General features: G+C 44.3%; 1 long non-coding RNA gene across 1 annotated transcript; it reads right to left on the bottom strand.

Annotated features, from left to right (window-relative positions):
• Positions 1 to 1600: 1600 nt before the first annotated feature.
• LOC132647059 (uncharacterized) lies at positions 1601 to 19463 on the bottom strand. Its single transcript, XR_009585342.1, has 3 exons — positions 19282 to 19463; positions 10114 to 10358; positions 1601 to 2033 (listed from the first exon to the last, which is right to left on the bottom strand). It is a non-coding gene; the product is annotated as an uncharacterized LOC132647059 (long non-coding RNA).
• Between the last annotated feature and the right edge of the window lie 31 nt (positions 19464 to 19494).

The raw sequence follows: 19494 nt of genomic DNA, 5'->3' as shown, positions 1-19494 counted from the left end.
TCTCCTGTTGGCAAAGCCAGATGTCAGACATCTACTCCAAGAGACCGGGGAGGTGGATCAGCTCTTGAGAGCCCTCGCTGCTCTCCCAGAGGACCCAGGCTTAACTCACAGCATCCACACAGTAGCTAACAACCGTAACTCTACTTCCAGGGTATCTGAGGCCGGTCTTTTGACCGTTGTGGGCACTGCAGATGTGTGGCCCACAGACACATGCAGTCAGAACACTCGCACACATAAATACTGTTTGGGGAAGCAATAGAGCAAAGTGAAACATTACCACCTGTTAATGATGAACTGGAACACTACTCATACCCGTCTTTCAATAGCTCGAGACACACCACCGTACCCTTGCTAGGAGTGGAATACCTGTGCTCACTGACAAGATCATGGGGACAGACACGCAGAATCTGTGGACTTCACCCTCTCAGGCAGCCAGCACTTCCATTTCTGCTCACAATACAGAAGCGTCAGCCAGAAAGCAGAGTAATTAAACTTTTGGTCAGAAGTTTGTTTCTAAATTCAATGTTCTAAACATTACTTTAACAATTCTAACAGTGTTAGCACAAGCTCGATAATTAGAACAAGACCAGCCACGTATGTTTCCAAAGCTTGTCAATGCACGTTCAAATAGGCAGCATAAAACACAAATGCAGGGACACAGTTGAGGGTGATTAGTGTCAAAGACAAAGAGCTATGCAGAAGAATATTCCTCCTGTTGCTATGGTTCTTCTGACCACATAGAGAACTAAGCAAACCAAATTCAGCCCAAACAGTTATTCAGAAGTGGCTCTAATTAACATTAGAAACTTCAGAAACACCACTTTGGCCTCTAAAGTTTCCACAGGTGACAAAATCAAGATGAAATCAACTCATCATATCTGGAAAAGTTGTTGAGTCGGGGACATTTTTTAAAATGCATAAAATTAAGGCTTCTCTGAGTATTGGCTCTCATCCACTGATCTGTTTATTAAAGCAAACTAAATTGAGTTTCTACAGATGTCAGGCCCTGTGAGAGCCACCAAGAATGTCAGAGAATAGCAAGACAGCCTTCCTGCACTCCCAAGAAAAGGGTGTATATTCTAACAGAGAGGATCATGGGTGCATAACTATAAGCATTAGTACTCAACCTTCCTAATGCTGTGACCCTTTAATACAGTTCCTCATTTTATGGTGATCTCCAACCATCAAAGTATTTTCATCGACCACCCATAGCTTTAATTTTGCTACTGTTATGAATCATAATGTAAATATCCGTTTTCCAACGGTCTTAGATGGCTCCTGTGAAAGAGTCATTGGACTCCCCAGGGGGGTTGTGACCCACAGGTTGAGTACTACTTCTATAGAGACTATACAGTATCTTGTGTCTCCTGCACATAACATAATATTCCAATTCTGCCCTAATACGTGTTATAGGAGCTTCAGCAATTGGAAAGCATGAAAATTAAACTTCTTGTCTGGATTTTATTTCTACATAAGAATTTAAAGTACATCTTATTAATGTATCAGTTAAAATTTTCTCAAAGTAAACTGATACTTTTAAGGTTTTTAACATAATCGTAGATCATAAAGGTATTATTATTTAAAATGATGCACACAACAGTTATTATATGAAAGAGGTTTATTGTAGGAGATAGGGAGAGAGGGGGAAAGAGGAAGGCAGAGACAGGTGGGGAAAGGGGGCGCCCAGACAGAGAAAAGGTGAGAGAGCAAGAAAGGAGGGGGGAGAGGTCCATTTATAGCTCCTGTGCCGCTGAACTGCGTCTGCCACACACCTGGTGGGCAACACATGATGACCTCATAGGTTACTAGGCGACCGAGAAGCAGGCTACTTAAATGCTAACAGGTATGACATAGACAAAGACGGAATTAAAAGACATATTAATCAATTAAAAGGAGGACCTTGTTTTCTGTCCCTGTCCATTGTTTTAATGTATCAGTAGGAAAATACGTATTTGAGCCAGTCTTCTTAGAGCCTCAGTCTGAAAACTGGTAATTTTGACCACATTTTTATTACACTTCAGCAATCTTCAGCCCTGAGAAGAAAGAAGAAAAGATTAAGATTCCATAAACTTTTGCTCAGAAATAAAACGTGCCAAAAAAAATTGGGTAGTAAGGCATGATTAATCACCCTAACCAGGTATTTTTAAAATGTCTTTCACTGGCCACAAGAGAAGCTAGTGGATTGTGGAATGACTGAGTATCATGAACTGAAGTTGAAAAAGACAACTCAAGCAAGTGGCTCAGGGAAGCAGCTTTGCTGCCGGTCCGTGATGAAAAATCCCCCCCAGCAGGGCACTGCTGTGGGTCAGTGGTCAGGTGCTGGTTTTCCATGCATGAGACCCCAGGTACTGAATTCAGTTCCTGGTACTGAAATCTTCATCATATTCATGGTAAAGAAAACGTAACACCAGAAAGGAATGACTGAAAGAAGAAAGACAAACAGTTCTGCAAAATGACACTCCTGAGACTTTTAAGCCTGGCGTGGTGGCAGGCGCCTGTAATTCCAGCACTGGGGAGACGGAGGCAGGTGGATCTATGTGCACGAGGCCAGCCTGTATTTGATCTGTGGAGACCAGGGTCTTTCACACATGATGGCACTCTTCATGTTGTGCTATCAATATGCGCAATTGTTGGATGTTTTATTTTTGGTGGTGCTGAGGCAGGTCTGTCTGTTCTGGCATCACGGCCTGATCCTTCACAGTGACCCGCCCCCCATTGCCTTTAAATTAATGGTTTCACAGCTGTGGTTATTTTCATACCATTCTTTGATAGTACAGTGATATCCACATATGTAGATTTTTTTTTAATATTCTCTAATTAAAAGCTAAATTTTGCCCATATCTGTTGTGCCATGCATAATGTTTCAATATCAGACCATTTTCACGGTAGTGTTCCCATAAGATTGTACTGCAGCAAGAGTAGAAATGCACAATTGAAGAGGTAAAAGGAAAGGATACTAGAAGAGAAAAAGAAAGTCAGCCAGATCTGTAACCCCGGCTACTTGGGAGGCTGAAGCAGGCAGAACACAAGTTCAAGGCCTGCCTGGACTACAAAGTGATTTTCGTGCCAGCATGGACAACATTTTAAGACTCTTGCCACCCGCCCCCCAAAAAACAGCAAAAAAAGGCTGGGGGGTGTAGCTTAGCAGGGTGCTGTCCTGCCTAGCTTGTGTAAGGCTCATATCCAACCTTCAGTACTGAAAGATAAAAAATAAAAAGAAATTCAGAAAAGCACAGCAGAAGTTTTACAGACCTTAACATAGTGCTTAAAGAAAGGACCGAGACCATGGACTACAGACACGAAAGGCCGCCCTTAACAGAGAGGGTTGTGATGTGAGCTCTTCTGACAAACAAGGCCACTGCCGTGGGCATTCTGAAGAATGTCACCTCCTCACGGAAATTTCCAAGCAGGTCTTTGAGATGTCCAGAAGGTGTTACCTAGGCACAGGTGACAGTGTCACGGGAGCTCCTGTCTCTCAACGACAAAGAGTGGAAAGCCGTTTCTGTCAATGGCCCTGGCCCTGTGCCAGCGTAGGCTCCTGTGCTTGTTTGTGTGTGAAAAAAATTATTAGGAAAAAAGCTTATAGGATGATATAAATTTTTATAGAATTAAAATGCATTTGTGCCTAAAGCTGTGTTCTTACAGAAGAGCCAAGTTTTGAAAAGTAAAAAAGTTACAGTAAACCACAGCTACTGTTGAAGACAGAAAACGGCTTTCCGAAAATTTCACGTAGGGTAAGTTCAATGTTTATGAAGTCCGTAGTTGTCCTGCCCAGGCCTTCTCCAACGCCTGAGCACAAACTGGCCCCCTAGAGCAGCTTTCAGCACTGCACGCTTCCTTATGGTTAAGTGCCCTACCTAGGTGAACTACCTTCTGTCGTGTATACTGTGCTAAGGGCGCATGTGTTTATACACGTGTTTGACAGATGTACCTGTTGGTGCAGCTGTGTGTGCATACGCATGCATGTGTGTGCATATATGTCTAGAGGCCAAAGGTTAATGCTGGCTTTCTTTTATGATTACTCCCCCCCCCCTTTTTTTGCAACACAGATTCACTAACCCTGCTGATCACCGACCGGTGTCTGCAGCAAACAGCCCAGGAGCTGAGGACTGTCTCACACAGTCTGAACATGTAGACTATCCTGTTGACCTTGATTCTCTAACAAACCTACTTTATTTAGGGTTATTGAACACTTCTACCCCCCTCCCAAGCCCCCAACACCGGGTAGGAGGGAAAGAAGGTGAGTGGGGATAGGGGGCGGGGTTCTCTCTGCTACTTCCCACTGGATAGGGTCGTAGGATTCTGTTGGGGGCAAAACCAATATCAGTCGTCCAGAAATCCAGAAGTCCAGATAACCAGCAAATCAGCAAACAGCAAATGCAGCAGCAGGATGAACCAGGAGCAAGCAGTCCTCCTCCAAGCAGCCATGACTTCTTCCTCTGGGCTGTCATATTTATACCCCTCAGAGTCCTCAGACGTCAACTAATTCCACCCAGCAAAGGCCACGCTCCTCACAAGACACTTAACAGGTGTGGACACACTAAAACCTCCAACTTGGAATTTTTAACAAAAACATGTTTACATATCATCAACCAAAACATTCACAACACTATCCCATCCGGGTGAGTGTAGGGGCCCGCTATGATATTTGCATAAAGAGCACACACTCATCGATGCCAAACTACGTCCATAACACAGTACAAGATAAAGAATGAAACCCTGCCTCTCTGGTCACTCAACATTCAAATGACCACCTCTCCAGTAAGGTGCTCTTGGAAAAAAGTCTCACCTTCCTTGAGTACAAAACACGCTAGGTTATCGTCTAGCTCTGGAGCCCTGGGGCTATCATGGCCGAAGACGGTCTTACGCACGGGGGTGTCCACATGGCTGTTCTCCTGAGTACATGGTTCTGCCCACTTCCCTGTCTAATAGTGTTCAGGGTAAGAATTCGGGGTGACGATGTTTGTTTGCTCCATGAACTATGGCTGCCAAGGCCACGGGGACAGTCCAGCAGCTCTCAACAGGAAAACCAGGGCTGATGTTCGCTCAGCTAGCTGGCCAGCAGCTTTGTTCTGTGGAATGATATGATATCTGGTATGCAAGTCAATTAGGCCTTTTGAGGTTTCTTTTCTTAAAGAAAACAATCCCCGGTGTAATTGCTTAGACAGAAATTTACTAGCTGATTCTGACTTTTCTGGTATGGCAGTAAAATTACAGCACTGTTACCATCTTTCGGTGTCTAAGCCTTTTGCTAGTGAGAGTCACTTCAAAGCCTGTTGCTATCTTGTTCTATATCTATTTTATAGGTCATGTTTGTTTGGTTACACATATACGTGTATGCATGAGTGTGCGTGTGTGTGTGTGTGTGTGTGTGTGTGTGTGTGTGTGTGTGTGTGCATGCCCTTGTGCAACTTCTCAGGCACCATTCACCCTGTTTTAGTGATGAGGTTTCTCGCTGGCATGAAACTCAACATGTAGGCTGGCTGACAGGAAAGCCCCAGGGAATTTGCCTGCCCCCCACCCCCCACCGTGGGAACAATAAGTATGTACCACTGTACCTGGCTTTTTTTACATGGGTTCTGGGGATCAAACCCAGGTCCACACCCTTAAAACAAAAGCGCTTTACTGACTGAGCCATCTCCCCAGCCCCTGGCCTGTATTTCCTAGAATATAAACAGAGCATTTTTAGGTATATTATTAGAACATAACTACACCTACAGTAAATATCAGGTGACCTTCAGTAATTTAATATGCACACAGCCCGGGGAATGTAAATCATGACTCACTATTAAGAGGAAATCCAGAAAGAAAGAAAGAAAGAAAGAAAGAAAGAAAGAAAGAAAGAAAGAAAGAAAGAAAGGAGACCCAAGTAAGTGTGGAACGATGAGAAAGTAGCTTGATTTCTCCTTGTAATGTCTACATTTAAAAACTGAGCACACACACACAAAAAAAAAATGCACATCTCTGTCCCATAAGACTTTGGGGATTAGGCACACTGGCTCTTCTGAGTCAGATTGCCCTTTGGTGTCAGGTCAGCAGGGAAGAAACACTTTGTTTCCTTCTGCAATCTGGGTGTCATGAAAGAACATGAATTAAAGCGCTCTTTAGTGGAGAACTCCCAGTCTCTTTATCATCTGCAAGGTGGATTATATTTCATCTTCTGTTCTTCCCATCTCAAGCTGAACAAAAACTGAAATAAAAACAGAGCGGTGAGGCCCGTCGGGGAGAGTCAGAATTCATCTGTGAGTTCTGTTGGACAAAACATGTTTTGAGGAATGGGTTCTTTGTGTGGTTTTTTTTTTTGTTTGTTTGGTTGGTTGGTTGGTTTTTTTTTTCTTTATTATCTACATTATTCTTTTGAAATGCTTACAATGAGTATAAATAAAAGGAAGACAAGCGGCCCTGAGTTCATCTATTTAGGCCAGCAGTATCTGCCTTTGAAAGCACAGGAGCAAACAATGCTCTTGAACAATGCTTCTGGCGGGAAGGGTTTGAGTTGACAGTGTGGAGGGATGGACGAACTACAAGGGCTTGAACAACTGCTCTCCCAGGATGCAATCCAAATGGGCCGGCTCCACCGCTGCTTCCTGGAGGAGGCATCGCCATGGAAATGATGTTTGACCACGGTGACATGAATGCAGGCTGAACCTGGAAGCTGGTTGTGAGAGCACTTTAGGGGGAAGATAGAGGAGAAATAAATGTTGAACTGGGCTTTCTAAACCCAAAGTTTAGAATGATAACTCTAAAATATGGCTTCATATTTGTTTTGAGAGGCTTAAGGGAAATGATTATAAATGCACAGGGATTTTTGGTGCAAACTATCATAAACCATGAGCCTGACATCAGAGAGACGACCAAGTATGGGTGAGAGAAGAAGAAGACAAAAACCGGATAGAGCCGCTGGCCTGAGAAAGGCTACTGTAAACACATGCGCTCAAGCGGCTGGGGACGTCTCCCGGGCGAGGCCAAAGTAGGAAGCTCGGCTGCTCGCACGGTTCCGGGCACCCCAGGAAAAAGCACACTCCAGTTGGTGAAGCAGGCTTTCTCCGGCGCGGCTATCTGCAGATTTGTCACGCGGGTGGACAGAAGGAGCAAGGACTGGACAATGGGCTCTTAGAAGTGAAGAAGCCACAAGACACAAGAGTTCCACCCACACACCCGCCACTTGGGTGGCCTTCTTAAGCCGAGGCTCGCCATGACGCTTCTCTTCCACCATGGGTATTGTGGGGACACAGGCTGATTCCAAGCCTTCTAGAGAGCTGGCGATACAGAGGGAAAATCCGGGGACCTTGGGGAAGTGGCTGGACCTTTGGCGTGAACAGCATTCTGACAGCTCAGCTCAGCCGAAGGGAGGATGGCCGGCCTTGCAGACTGAAGAGCTCCGACTGCTCCAGGGTGCGCTGTGTACACAACAGAGCACCCTTGGAGGATACAGGGAGGCTGTGTTGTGTTCCTACCCCACGGGAGGCTGGCTCTTCCACCCTGGAGGTGGGGCGTGAGATAGATGGTTTAGTCACTCACATTCCTTCTCCGGGTTTGGATTTTTTCCACTAGGACACTTAAAAATGGATCGGAATTGATCCTAATTAAATATCCCTTTAGGTTCCTTTCATTTTTTTTCCCTCACCATCATTTAGAGTTCATCTTCCCAATACTTTAAGTCTATCTTATGAGAGCTTTTCAACAAGCCGTTCATACTTCTGTGGTAAATCTTCTCTATAGTTTACTGAGAATTTTCTGCTTTCCTGTTATTAAAAATCATATAGACAACCTTTCAAAAGAATATCCACTAGCAAGGACAATTGGTAGCCAACTATGTTTTGTGCCTTGAGGCTCTATCTTAGTTGACTTTCAGCTAGCCACCCTCCCCTTCCTGTTCTCTCTTGCTGGCTGTCCTCTGAATATAGGCACATGGGCTCACTGAGACCGTGGCTGTGAAAGTGCATTCTGGACATGTGACCTCAAAGTAGGCCATAGATACAGTGTCCAGAGAACCAAGATAACTGCTGCCTGAAAAAAAAAAATTTAAAAAAAAAAGCCCCCTGCCCTGGGAGACATCAGCCAGATGCTAGAGAGCACAGACAGATCCCTCGAACAGAGCGCGAACAGAAAAGAAGCAGAGGATTTAACACATCCTCAGTATTTTCATGTCATTTTTCCGTGAGCCTACCGTAATGCCCTGAGACCTAAGCAGAAAGGAATTTGGTCTGGTGGAAAGCAATAGTGGTTAAAAGTGACATAGACGTATTACAGGACTGTGACTGTGAAAGAGAAAGGCTAGGAGGAAGTGTGGCAAGAAGTCCCGGACACGATTGGCAGCTGCTCTTCCGCTTGCTTCAGACCACACTGCCCTGCCGCCACCTGCGCAGCCACAGATGCTTTCATCGCCTACAGTCCTCGGCGTGGGCTCCGTGGCATTCGTGTGTCAAGGACGCGTCCTTGGTTTGGAAGCTGTCTATTGCTCTGCCATGATCTCTCCTCTTGCCAGCATTCTCTCCTAGTGGGCACACCTGACCACCTGGTGCCCTGTGGAAGTGATAGTGCTGCAGATACTGCCAAAGTGGTGTGCGACCCTCTAAGCCGGATGTCAGAAAGCAAGTTCTACCCAAAAGAGGGGAAAACAACAACAACAACAAAAAGACATAGTGTTGAGGACAGAGGTTAACAGCCAGGAGGCGTAAGGACCAGTGAAAGGCTCATAGTAGCCAGGAAAGAACAACCAAGCCTATCAGTAGTGCTGGGAGTGCCCAAGACTGAATCATCTGCAAAAATATGAAGACAAGAAACACCCAGTAACCAAAGGTCACCATCAGACAGTTGGTAGCACACACCTTTAATCCTAGCACTTGGGAGGAATTTGCTAAGCTCTGGGCCACTGGGGTCAACGTAATGAGTTCTAAGCTACCCAGGATTGGCTGTATCCCAGCATGCCCACCTACTACAAGGAAGTTTATTATCCCCATTTTACAGAGAAAGAAACTGAGGCTTAGCAAGAATAAGAAAACTGACAATGATAGCGTCCCTGGTAAACTATACACTGAACTCAAACTACCCAAGCGTCTCAGCAGTGACTCCCACATCCTAGACTCCCGTGTTCACTTCCACTTTTCAGAGTTGTGTCCTCTAATTTCCTTCATAACATCTTAACAAACTGTTTGGACTGGATTGTTATCATCTCGGTGTGAAAGAAGGCAAGGGCGGGCAGGAGTCTGAAAGAAATAACTGGTAAAGGCAAAGTGATTGGGTCCTTTGCTTATCTCGTTCCTTCTTAGCTTGTGGGTGGGTGGTTGCAATGGGTGAGCCCAAGGAGGAAGAGCTGGGCAGAGGCCACGTGCCTGTTTGCTCAGAGCCCAACATCCCTCGACTGGGATGCCTCCCCAACACCTCAGACCCAAGACTCCATCATCCTCAATAGTGGTGGCATGGGTGTAGGTGGGCATGGTGTAGGTGGGCATGGGTGATGGTGGGCATGGGTGTAGGTCACTTATAGAGTGTAAGCCTAGGGGAGTGAAGTCCTGGGTACCATCCCCAGTCCCCAAACCCCAAGCAAAATAGCAACAGGAAAGTCTCCATTCTCCACCTTCCTTGCTTCAAGAAATTCGAATAATGCCTCCCAATTCTACAACCAACCTACTGTTTAAAAAGCAATTTTTTTATTATTTCTATTTACATGAATTTTTCTGTGTGAGGATATTCACATGTGTGTACAGATGCCCTCAGAGGCCAGAAAAGGGTATTGGACACCCCCACCCCCACCACCATTTAGAACTGGAGTTACAGGCAGCTGTGAGCATCTGCCCTTGGGGAACAGAGCAGGGGTCCTCTGCTAAAGTAAGCAGTAAGTGCTCTTAACAGCTGAGTATCACTCTGGCTCCTGGTTTTTCTTAGTGTGTGTGTGTGTTTACTTGTATCCAAGAACAGCTTCTGAAAGTTGGTGCCCTCCTCCTGCTTCCAGGGATCAAACTCAGGTCACAGGCCTGTGCTCAAGCGCCTTTACCTGTGCGCCATCCCATCAGCCCACCTACCATTTTATTTACCTATTATTTTATCATCACTATCCCAAAGAGGAGATTCTCCCTCCCACTTCACTAACACACCATGCCCAGGTCTCACCTTGAACATAAAAAGGACAAAGTGTAGCTTCACAGTGATGGCGAGGACCTTGGAAGGCACTTGTTCTCATCATTTTCCCTTTGAAGGGCAACGTGTCATCAAACCGTCTGTGGCATCCAGAGAGAGAATGCCAGGCAAGTGTGCCTTACAGATCCCAATGATGTTTGAAGATCATCTACTGCGCTAGGCTTTCCCGGAAGCTGTCCGCAGCCTGGCTCAGGGTTGCATTTACATAGCTCCTTTTCCTAAAAAAAAAAAAAAAAAAAAATCATGTAAGCTTTTCCTGTTTCCAATGTTCAATCTGGTGATAATCCGAACACTGAAAATAAATAAATAAAGACTCAGAAGAGCAAAAAACTCTTCAAGAGTATGTATGCTTCTTGGGGTATTTATTGTGATAGACACTTGAATGTAAAAGTAACTTATTCTCCTGATGTAATTGTTGTCTAGGAGGCTGTCTCCATCTGCTAACCTACGTCTATTGGAAGTTTCTAGCCTCCGTACAATCTTTTTTTTTTCTTTTCTTTTCTTTCCCAAGACAGGGTTTTTCTGTGTATCCTTGGCTGTCCTGGACTCATAGACCAGGCTGGCCTCGAACTCACAGAGATCCACCGGCCTCTGCCTTCCTGAGTGCTGGGATCACAGGCATGTGCCACAGTGCTTGACTCCTCCACACAGTCTTATCTAAACCTAGAATGTTTTCAACCTCTGAGACTTACTGCTGAAGAAGCTCCCTCTCTTTAGCTCTTTCTGAATTAATGCTGGCTGGTTCAACTCAGCTGTTCTGGCTGAAACTCCTCTCCAAACTCGCTACTGATTCAAACTGGCTTCTCTCCACTTATGTCTTTTTGCTGTGCTTGGCCTCAAACTGACTCTAGCAATCCATTCTAATCTTCTGGTTTCTTCTTATTCTCTGGCTCATTCTGTCCTCACCTGTGTCTAGCTAGTTCTCTCTTCAACCTCTCTCTGTAAAACTCTCCCAATAAAACTGCCTCCCCTCTCCCTCTCTCTGTGTTGCTCTCCTTTCAATCGCCTCTTTCCTCTCTCTTCTGGTGAAAGTTGGGTAGATCCTATCCTGTCAAGTCTTTCTCTGACTTGTCACTTTGTCTGCCCCTCAATTAGACATAATTTACAAACACGGGGGCTTCCTTCTACCAACTAACTTTACCTTCATTGTTTGGGATTAAAGGTGTGTTCTAAAGGCTTGTCTGTATTCCAGCCAAAATAGCCGAGGTGCTGGATTAAAAATCCCTCAACCCTTGAGTCTCGTAAGGGACCAAAAAGTCTCCATTTTACAAAGACTCAGTTCAAGGTTAAACTGAAGCTAGGTATTTGAAAAGATAGACTTAAGCAGTAAATACAAGCAAGAAAAAATATTACAGGGATTATATGTTCAGTGATGTGTTCATAACTGAAGAAAGAGGGAGAAGAAAGGAGAAGCTTCAATAGATAGATAGATGATAGATAGATAGATAGATAGATAGATAGATAGATAGATAGATAGATAGATAGATAGATGATAGACTGATTGAAGTGTTTGTGGATTTTTGTAATATAAACATTGCCATCACAGCCAGTTTCACTTAATAGCAGAATGTTGCTGACGGTAGGGGCAGGAACAGATAGGCAAACACAGCTCTTCCAAGCCTGTGTGAGCCAACTTCTGTGCCCCGCTGCCGAAGAATCTGCCCTGCTATCATTTAGATGGTCACACAGCTCGATGGAGAGAACCAGACTTAATGTGAAATCAATGGAACAAAAAAAGCACAACACGAAGCGCTAGGTCATATAAAAGTTTTATGCCCATCAAATAGTGGGTAAAGCAGAAAAAAATTCTCTTGGCTTTGTTCTACAACATTTGGCATGATGGGAAAAAAAATAAGATACAGCTTCTAAGACAGAAGATTGTAAAAGACTTACAGGTTTATAGTTCAACCGTGAAAACTTTTCTCGGATAGTCCACCTTATTCTGAATCTCTACATTTTATTTTGATTGGCACTGGGGCCAGAACCCAGGGACTTGGGCTTACAGGCAAGCACTCCAACTGAGCTCCCGGCCTCAGCATATCTTTGTCTACATTGGACAGTTAATAATCAAAACATTTAGATTTACATTTTCATTAGTACTAATGGGTTTTTCAGATCTGGTTGGTGGGTACACGCTTGAAAATATATCCGACAGCAAAAGTGTAAATCCAAGGTGAAGCCCCACGCTTCAGGAGGCTGCTCTGGTTGTGCAGTTCCTTTCGATGTCCAGACTTTGCGTCTGGTTTATTTTGGTATGTGCAACTTATTTTTGTTTTTGAGGGTATTTTTTTTCATGATAAAGTTTATAAAATTTAAAAACTCTTTTCTGTGCACTATGTAAGTTGCAGATTTTGAGGAATACCCTTTTACACATCATGACTATTAAAGTTAGTGTGTCTCCAGACTGATCATCCGCATTTTACAAATGAGGAATCTAAGGTTCAAAGAAGCTCAGGTACTTGTCACACACTGGGGTAAAGATGGAACCAGGGACTGACAGGCTGAGTCCTAATCTAGTGTGGTGTCTCCATGATGTCTAGGAAGAGACCTTACACAAGGCTGAAGCCATGTCAAGGCAAACTGAGTGGGAGACCTTTAATTGAGAGGGGATTTGGTCCCCTTCGCCTCATGTAAATATGCACACACACACACACACACACACACACACACACACACACACACCGAGGATGCCTGAAGCCTCAGATGATCCCGAAACTTGTATATCACGCATTTTTTTCCCCTATACTTGTATTCTTGGGTAAGGTTTAATTTCTATATCAGATACAGTAAGGGATGACACTTGAAAGGATAGATGCTATAAAAATTATTTAAGATCTATGAATTATTTATTTCTGGGATGCCCCATTTAATCCTGGCCAAGGGTAATTGAACCTACAGGAGGCAAAACTGTGGCTCAAGAGGGATGGCTGTCTACACAACCTACAACAGCCCTAAATCCATGACAAGACAGTCTTCCAGCGGGCTCTCTCTCCACGTGATCAGAATGCTGTTCATGTAGAAGCCATAGTGGGCTCTCCACATTTGCCAGCTATCCCTCTGCCAGGCAACTGGAAAATCTATTATCTCCCAGCCCTGCCAAGCAGAAGCTTGCGTGCATCCGTGGTCGCTTCCATCCCTCGTTTGATGGGCTTAGGCCTTTTGGAAGGCGTGTCTGCATATACCAACGTGAGCCACAGTTTTCACTCTCCAGAGTCCTGGCGTGGAAGAAGTACTTGGCAGGTCACAACTGAAAGATTTCCTGACGGTTTGGATTTTCACAAAGAGAAGACTTGGGGAAATGCCAAGATGAAGCTCAGAATTAGACTCAGACCGTGGTTAAAAAGGGAACATTTCTCTTTATGTTAAGGTGGGGCAGAAACTCAAAGCAGCTTCCAGCCACTGGACCCAATTGTGTGCTGACTTCCTCTCTCAACTCTGCAGAGGTCGTGCCTCTGTGGTTGACCTTTGTGGGGAAGGGAGTTATCCAGTATCAAGGTGGACCTCCAATCGCAGCCAAATGTTGCTATCACTAGCTGATCACAATCAGCTCTCATAAAGTCCCACAAATTCATCTCTGTCTCTTAGATTTTAGAGGGTGGAAAGTAGAATCCATTATGCCCAGCGGCGTCATTCCTAAAGAAGCACACGTTGGTCTGGAGACGCAGCTCAGCTTGTTGCGTGTTTACCAGGTAGGCATGATAACCTGAGTGTGATCTGAACCACCCACGAGAAAAAGCTGGGTGATGGCATGTGCCCAAAATCCCTATACTGGGGAGGCAGAGACAGCCAGTTCCCCGGGGCTTCCTGGCCAGCCCAGCCTAGTGGGTGAGCCTCAGGCCAGTGAAAGACCCTGACTCAAAACCAGGAGGCTCAGTCAGTGAGTAAAGATATCTGGGACTGACCTCTAAACTACACACACACACACACACACACACACACACACGCACGCACGCACGCACGACCCTCCCCCCAACACACACACACATGTGAACACACAAAGAAGAATGCAGATACTATAAAAGGTGAAAATACAGAAATACATGAAAAAGAAGAGGACTATACAGTGGTATCCAATGCTTTATTTATTTATTTATTTATTTATTTATTTATTTATTGTGTGTGGCGGTTTGAATGAGAAGAGCTCCCATAGGCTTTATACATTTGAATGCTTAGTCATCAGGGACCGGCACTATTTGCACAAGATTACATTCTGATACATTCCTGATGGTGTAATTAAAGCCACTAGATTAACAATCTTTCCAATTACATGCTTCTGTTAGCTAACTTCTTTCTTTGGGCCAGAAATAAGTAAAAGAAGTCATTCCAGCCTTCCTCTAAATCCAAATTGTGTGGCACCCAGCATCTATTCTCCCAAGATGCCTCAGCCCTGGCTGACAGTATTGCATGGCTCAGGGTTTTGCAACGGACCTCCTATGCAAACTTCTAGCTCATGCAGCTTTTGAAGGAATGATCCTTCCCTTGAGCTCTTCCTCCATAAAGCACGTGGGATCTCTAGAGATGATTGAGTGGCTCCAGGAGGGACGTCATGGGTCTGTTCTGATGGGGACAGTGCTGCACATGCCCCTTTTACTGGTATGGTCTGAGGCTCAGAACCATTTCTTAGCTAACACTAAGACTCTGCAAACGCCAAGAGACCCACAAGCCTGAATCATGGAAATATTAAAATACAGGCCAACAGTTTAAGTAATTGCACTCCTTGGTTTTAAGTTGACAGTACTTCTTGAAATACTTTGAGAACTGAAACTGTCAAACTAAGAGAAATAATTTAAAGGCTCCCATAAGGAGCTGGCATTGGGATTGGCCCCGAATGCCAGAGAGCAGTAGAGCAGACAGACCTACAAATCGAAATGCAGTTTCTTGCCAGTTCCTGTGCATGCCAAGTTTCAGTGATTGCTTGGGACACTTATTTTGAACTCTAGCTTTTGAGGATTTTCTACTCATGATACTACAACTTGCCAAGAAGTTTCCGATTCTGATTCAGTGCCATCCTGTTTTATAAGCTTAGTATATAAAAGGGGGGAGGGTGGCTCAGTGGTGGAAGTGCTTATCAGGCAAGTGTGAAGACCTGAGTTCAGGTGCCCAGAATCCATGTGTAAATGATTCTACTGAGCAGCTAAAATCCCAGCATTCCTATAGTGAGATAGGAGATAGATCCAGGAATCTTCTGCAGTTTTTAGGCAAGCTAATTTGACACATGTGACTGTGAACTACAAGAAATCCTGTCTCAGGCAAGGTAGATGAGAATCAACACTTTAGGTTACCCTCCAACCTCTTGCTCACACATGAACACGCAGACACATACACACAAAGATAAAAAAACACAGGCACCCCCACATGCCACATACACACACGAAAGGCTCAGGAAAGGCAAGTCAGTTGTCAAAGCAATGCAGGTCTCTAAGATAACTGAAAACCCTCCGGTAGCCCCACCTCGTATGCAAAGTGGGTGTGCCGATTTGAATAAAAGCATCCCCCACAGGCCCATAGGGAGTGGCACTGTTAGGAGGTGTGGCCTTGTTGGAAGAAGCATGCCTTTGGGGGAGGGCTTTGAGGTTTCAGAAGCTTAAGCCAGGCCCAGGGGCTTACTCTCACTTCCTGCTGCCTGGCCATCCAGAGGCAAAACTCTTGGTCACCTCTCCAGCACCATGTCTGCCTGCCTGCCACCATGCTTCCTATCAGCTGTAAGCCAGCTCCAGTTCAATGCTTTCCTTTATAAATGGTCATGGTGTCTCACCACAGCAGTGAAACCCTACCTAGGAGCGTGGGTTATAATTCAAAGTAGACTCGTAAAATACGCTGAGGCTGCTCTCCCAGGTAGACAGGCCTACTTACTAACTGTGTGACTTGCTGCTTACACTAAGATGAGGGTCTAGGTCTGAAGTAACATGGACAAAGATGAGCAGAAAAGAGGGATGACAGGTACTTTATCAACGTTCTAAGTTACACTGGAGCCTGCAGACACCAAGACCCAAAGGCCCGGGGAAAACTGCCTGCCTCCCTGCTTCGGCTCTGTGAAAAATGAGCAGCTTAAATGCTTAGGTCATTGGGCAAGACCTCCTGATCTAAGCTAATAGAGTGGGATAGGGGATCCAGCAAGACCAACCAGTCTCTGGGCAGCAGTCTCTCCTCTCAGGCGTGGGGCTGGACCTTTCCGGAATGAGGGCTTTATCACCCACCATCACACAGGAAAGACAAGAGGACTTCGTTCCAGAAATGGAGGTCAGAGGCCTACCTTCAGCTCTGTGGCTTATCTGAGAGATGGGGAAATTCTAGTCTCTGTGACTTGTTTTAAGGAAGAGGACTTCCGAATTCCACAGCTCACTTCTGGGTAGAATAAGGGACGAGAGGCAAAAGAGGACCATCAGCCTGAGGACGCCTCTAATGCCGCCAAAGCCTTTAGTTCAAAGTACTCAGAGCACCCAAACAAGGCATTTCCAAGCTCTGGTGATTAACACAGCCCTGCAAATAGACGATACCAGAAAATTCAGCTTTTCCTTCCAGTCTTAAATCCAACACCAACAGCACAAGCAACAGCTTTTTAAATAGACAAATGGCACTACGTTAAAATGTCAGACTTTTGTGTTTCAAAGGGCACCATCAAGAAAGTAAAAAGACAATTCACAGAGAAGGAGAAAATGGTGTTGAATAGCATGTCTGCTAAGGGACATGTAACCAGGATATATAAAGAACTATTACAACTCATAAAATGAAAAGTCAGTTTAAAAATAGACAAAGGATTTGGGCAAATATCCTTTCCCCTAACAAGAAAAAAAAAATTATAGGGGAGTCACAAATGACCAATAAGCATATGAGAAGATAATCAACATCATTATTCATTAGGAAAGTGCAAGTCAAACCCACAATGATGCATCACTTCACACCCACTAAGATGACTAACAAAAAAAAAGATGAGTTTTGGCAAGGATGTGGAGAAACTAGAACCATCATGGCTTGCAAGAGAAGTGTAAAATGATGCAGCCACTTTGGAAAGCACTTTGGCAGTTCCTCAAAAAAGTTGAACATAGTTAACATGTGACCTGAAAATTTTGCTCTTGGGTATTTATCCAGGTAGGCTAAAATAACTTACTCATTCACATAAAAACTTACAGGCAAATGTTCTCCAGAGTGGAAGGACCGAAATGTTCAATCAGCAATGAATAGATAGATAGAACGTAAGACATCCATGCAACAGAACATTATCCAGTGAGATCTGGATGTGTGCTACAATGTGAGAAAGCCTTGGAAGCACTGTGCTAAGTGAAAGGAACCACACCCAAAATGCCACATACCATCGCGCCTAGATCAGTACCGGGAAGTACAAAGAGAATCAGTGGTTACCTAGGGCCGGGAGGAGAGAAAGAATGGGACACAAGAGTGCCTTGTTGGGGTAAGAAAAATATTCTAAAACTTGATGACTATACAACTCCGTGAATATATTAAAAATAATTGATGCAGGATGAAGTGTCGTATTTCAGTCATCCCAAAACTGATGTGTTCCAGGATAATTAGAGCTACATGGTGAGACCTTATCTCAAACAACAAAAAAATCAATTATAAAAATCACTATATCATGTACTTCAAAAGACTGAATTTTATGGTATGTGAATTGTTTCTCAAAGTGTTATTTAAAAAAAAAAACAGTTTTAGGAAGATAAGGGAAAAGATAAAACAAAACAAAACAAACAAACAAAAAAAAAACAGAGCTTACCTGTCACTGCTAAACGGCAACACGTCTATGGATCAAAAGCACACTGGCTGACAAACTTAAAATGCAGATGTAAGCCAAGCACAGTGGTGTAAAGCTGTAATACCAGCAAATGATACCAGGAGGCAGAGGATTTTGAGTTCAAGGACCATCTGGACTATACAGTGAGTCCAGGCTTTAGCTGGATTTCACAATAGAACTCTGTCTCAAAAAAAGTAACAGCTAAAACATAAAGGACTATTACAGAAAGAACAGCTTAAAGAATGCAGCAATTGCTTCTGGGAAGCAGACGTCTGGAAAGAGCACAGGGCATAAGATTGTTCCTTTGATTGTGAACTTTGGAGAGTTTTTAGGAACATTCTTGTGTATGTTCCCAGATTGCCCTGATAAAAGTCAGTACTGTGGGACTCTATGTAGCTCATTTGGTAGATTGCTTGCCCAGCATGCATGAAGCCCTCGGTTTGATCCCAAACACCACATAAACCAGCTGCCCCCACCCCTGCCGCAGGGAAGGTAGGATCAGGGAGATCACAAGTTCAAAATCATCCACAGACTTTGGATACAGATAAACAGAGCCAGAACTAAGATGGAGGCTTCCTGCCGAGGTTTGGTTCTTACAAGGCTGGAAGGTGCTATGCGGGATGCTGGGTAAGAAGAGTCACAGCAGTCCCACCCAGATGTGAACCCTGGAAACTGCAATGGCAGGCTCCCAGATAAGACGAGTGCACTGGGGCAACAGTGGCATGACTGTCTTGAGGGAAACCAACTCCTTCCTGACTGGATTTAGGGGAGCATACACATGGGGGGTATATATGCGAAGCTTGTCAAAAGCCTGTGACTGGGGGAAGTCATAGACCCCAGAGAGAATTTACTACTGATGTTCTGCTAAAAGGACATGGAATCAAACTTCCTTTAAGTGTTTCTGTCTATACCATAGATGAGTGCTGCTTTTAGCCTGGTCAGCAGGAGAGGGGAGCAGAAAGATCAGCAACAGGTGAGGGAATGCTGTGAAACCCTGTCTTCCGAATATGATGTAGTCCTTGCATTCATGAACTCACAGAAGCTGTATACACCGACACAAGCCCTACAAGAAAATTTTTATTTAAGAAATGAAAATAGGAGAACAGGAGATTAATTGGAAAGAGCAAGGGACTCTGCAGAGACAAGAGGGAGACAAGAAAGGATGAAGTTTGTAAATATGATCCAATATAGTGAATACATGTATGAAAATGTCAAAAAATTTTAAATTAAAAAAAAACAGAAACAAAAACAAAACCTTCAAGTTCTTCCTTGGCTACATGGTGAATTTTTGGTCAGCCTGGGCTATATGAGATCATGTCTCAAATTTAAGAAAAGTAAACCTTAAATTCCTGCTTAAATCTACTAATCTTGTAATAGTAAAAACATTCACTTACTGCATAGACCTGGCCCTTCGAGTACCAGGCACTGGGCTCCTGATGATGAGCAACACACTTTAAAGATTATGACAGCAGCAAAGAGTCCCCCGGAACAGCACTCTCCATGTGCCTAGGGCAACACAGAGCTCTCTGATTTCTCCTCCCAAGGAGAACTTTGCAGCCCCCTGGGAATCCGAAAGTAAGTGGCGTGGAGTCAGCTTACTGTTTCCT

The sequence above is a fragment of the Meriones unguiculatus genome, chromosome 1, assembly GCF_030254825.1.
Source record: "Meriones unguiculatus strain TT.TT164.6M chromosome 1, Bangor_MerUng_6.1, whole genome shotgun sequence".
In the NCBI taxonomy this organism is placed as follows: Eukaryota; Metazoa; Chordata; class Mammalia; order Rodentia; family Muridae; genus Meriones; species Meriones unguiculatus.
Note: the sequence above shows the minus strand (reverse complement) of the source record. Positions and strands in the feature narration are given on the sequence as shown.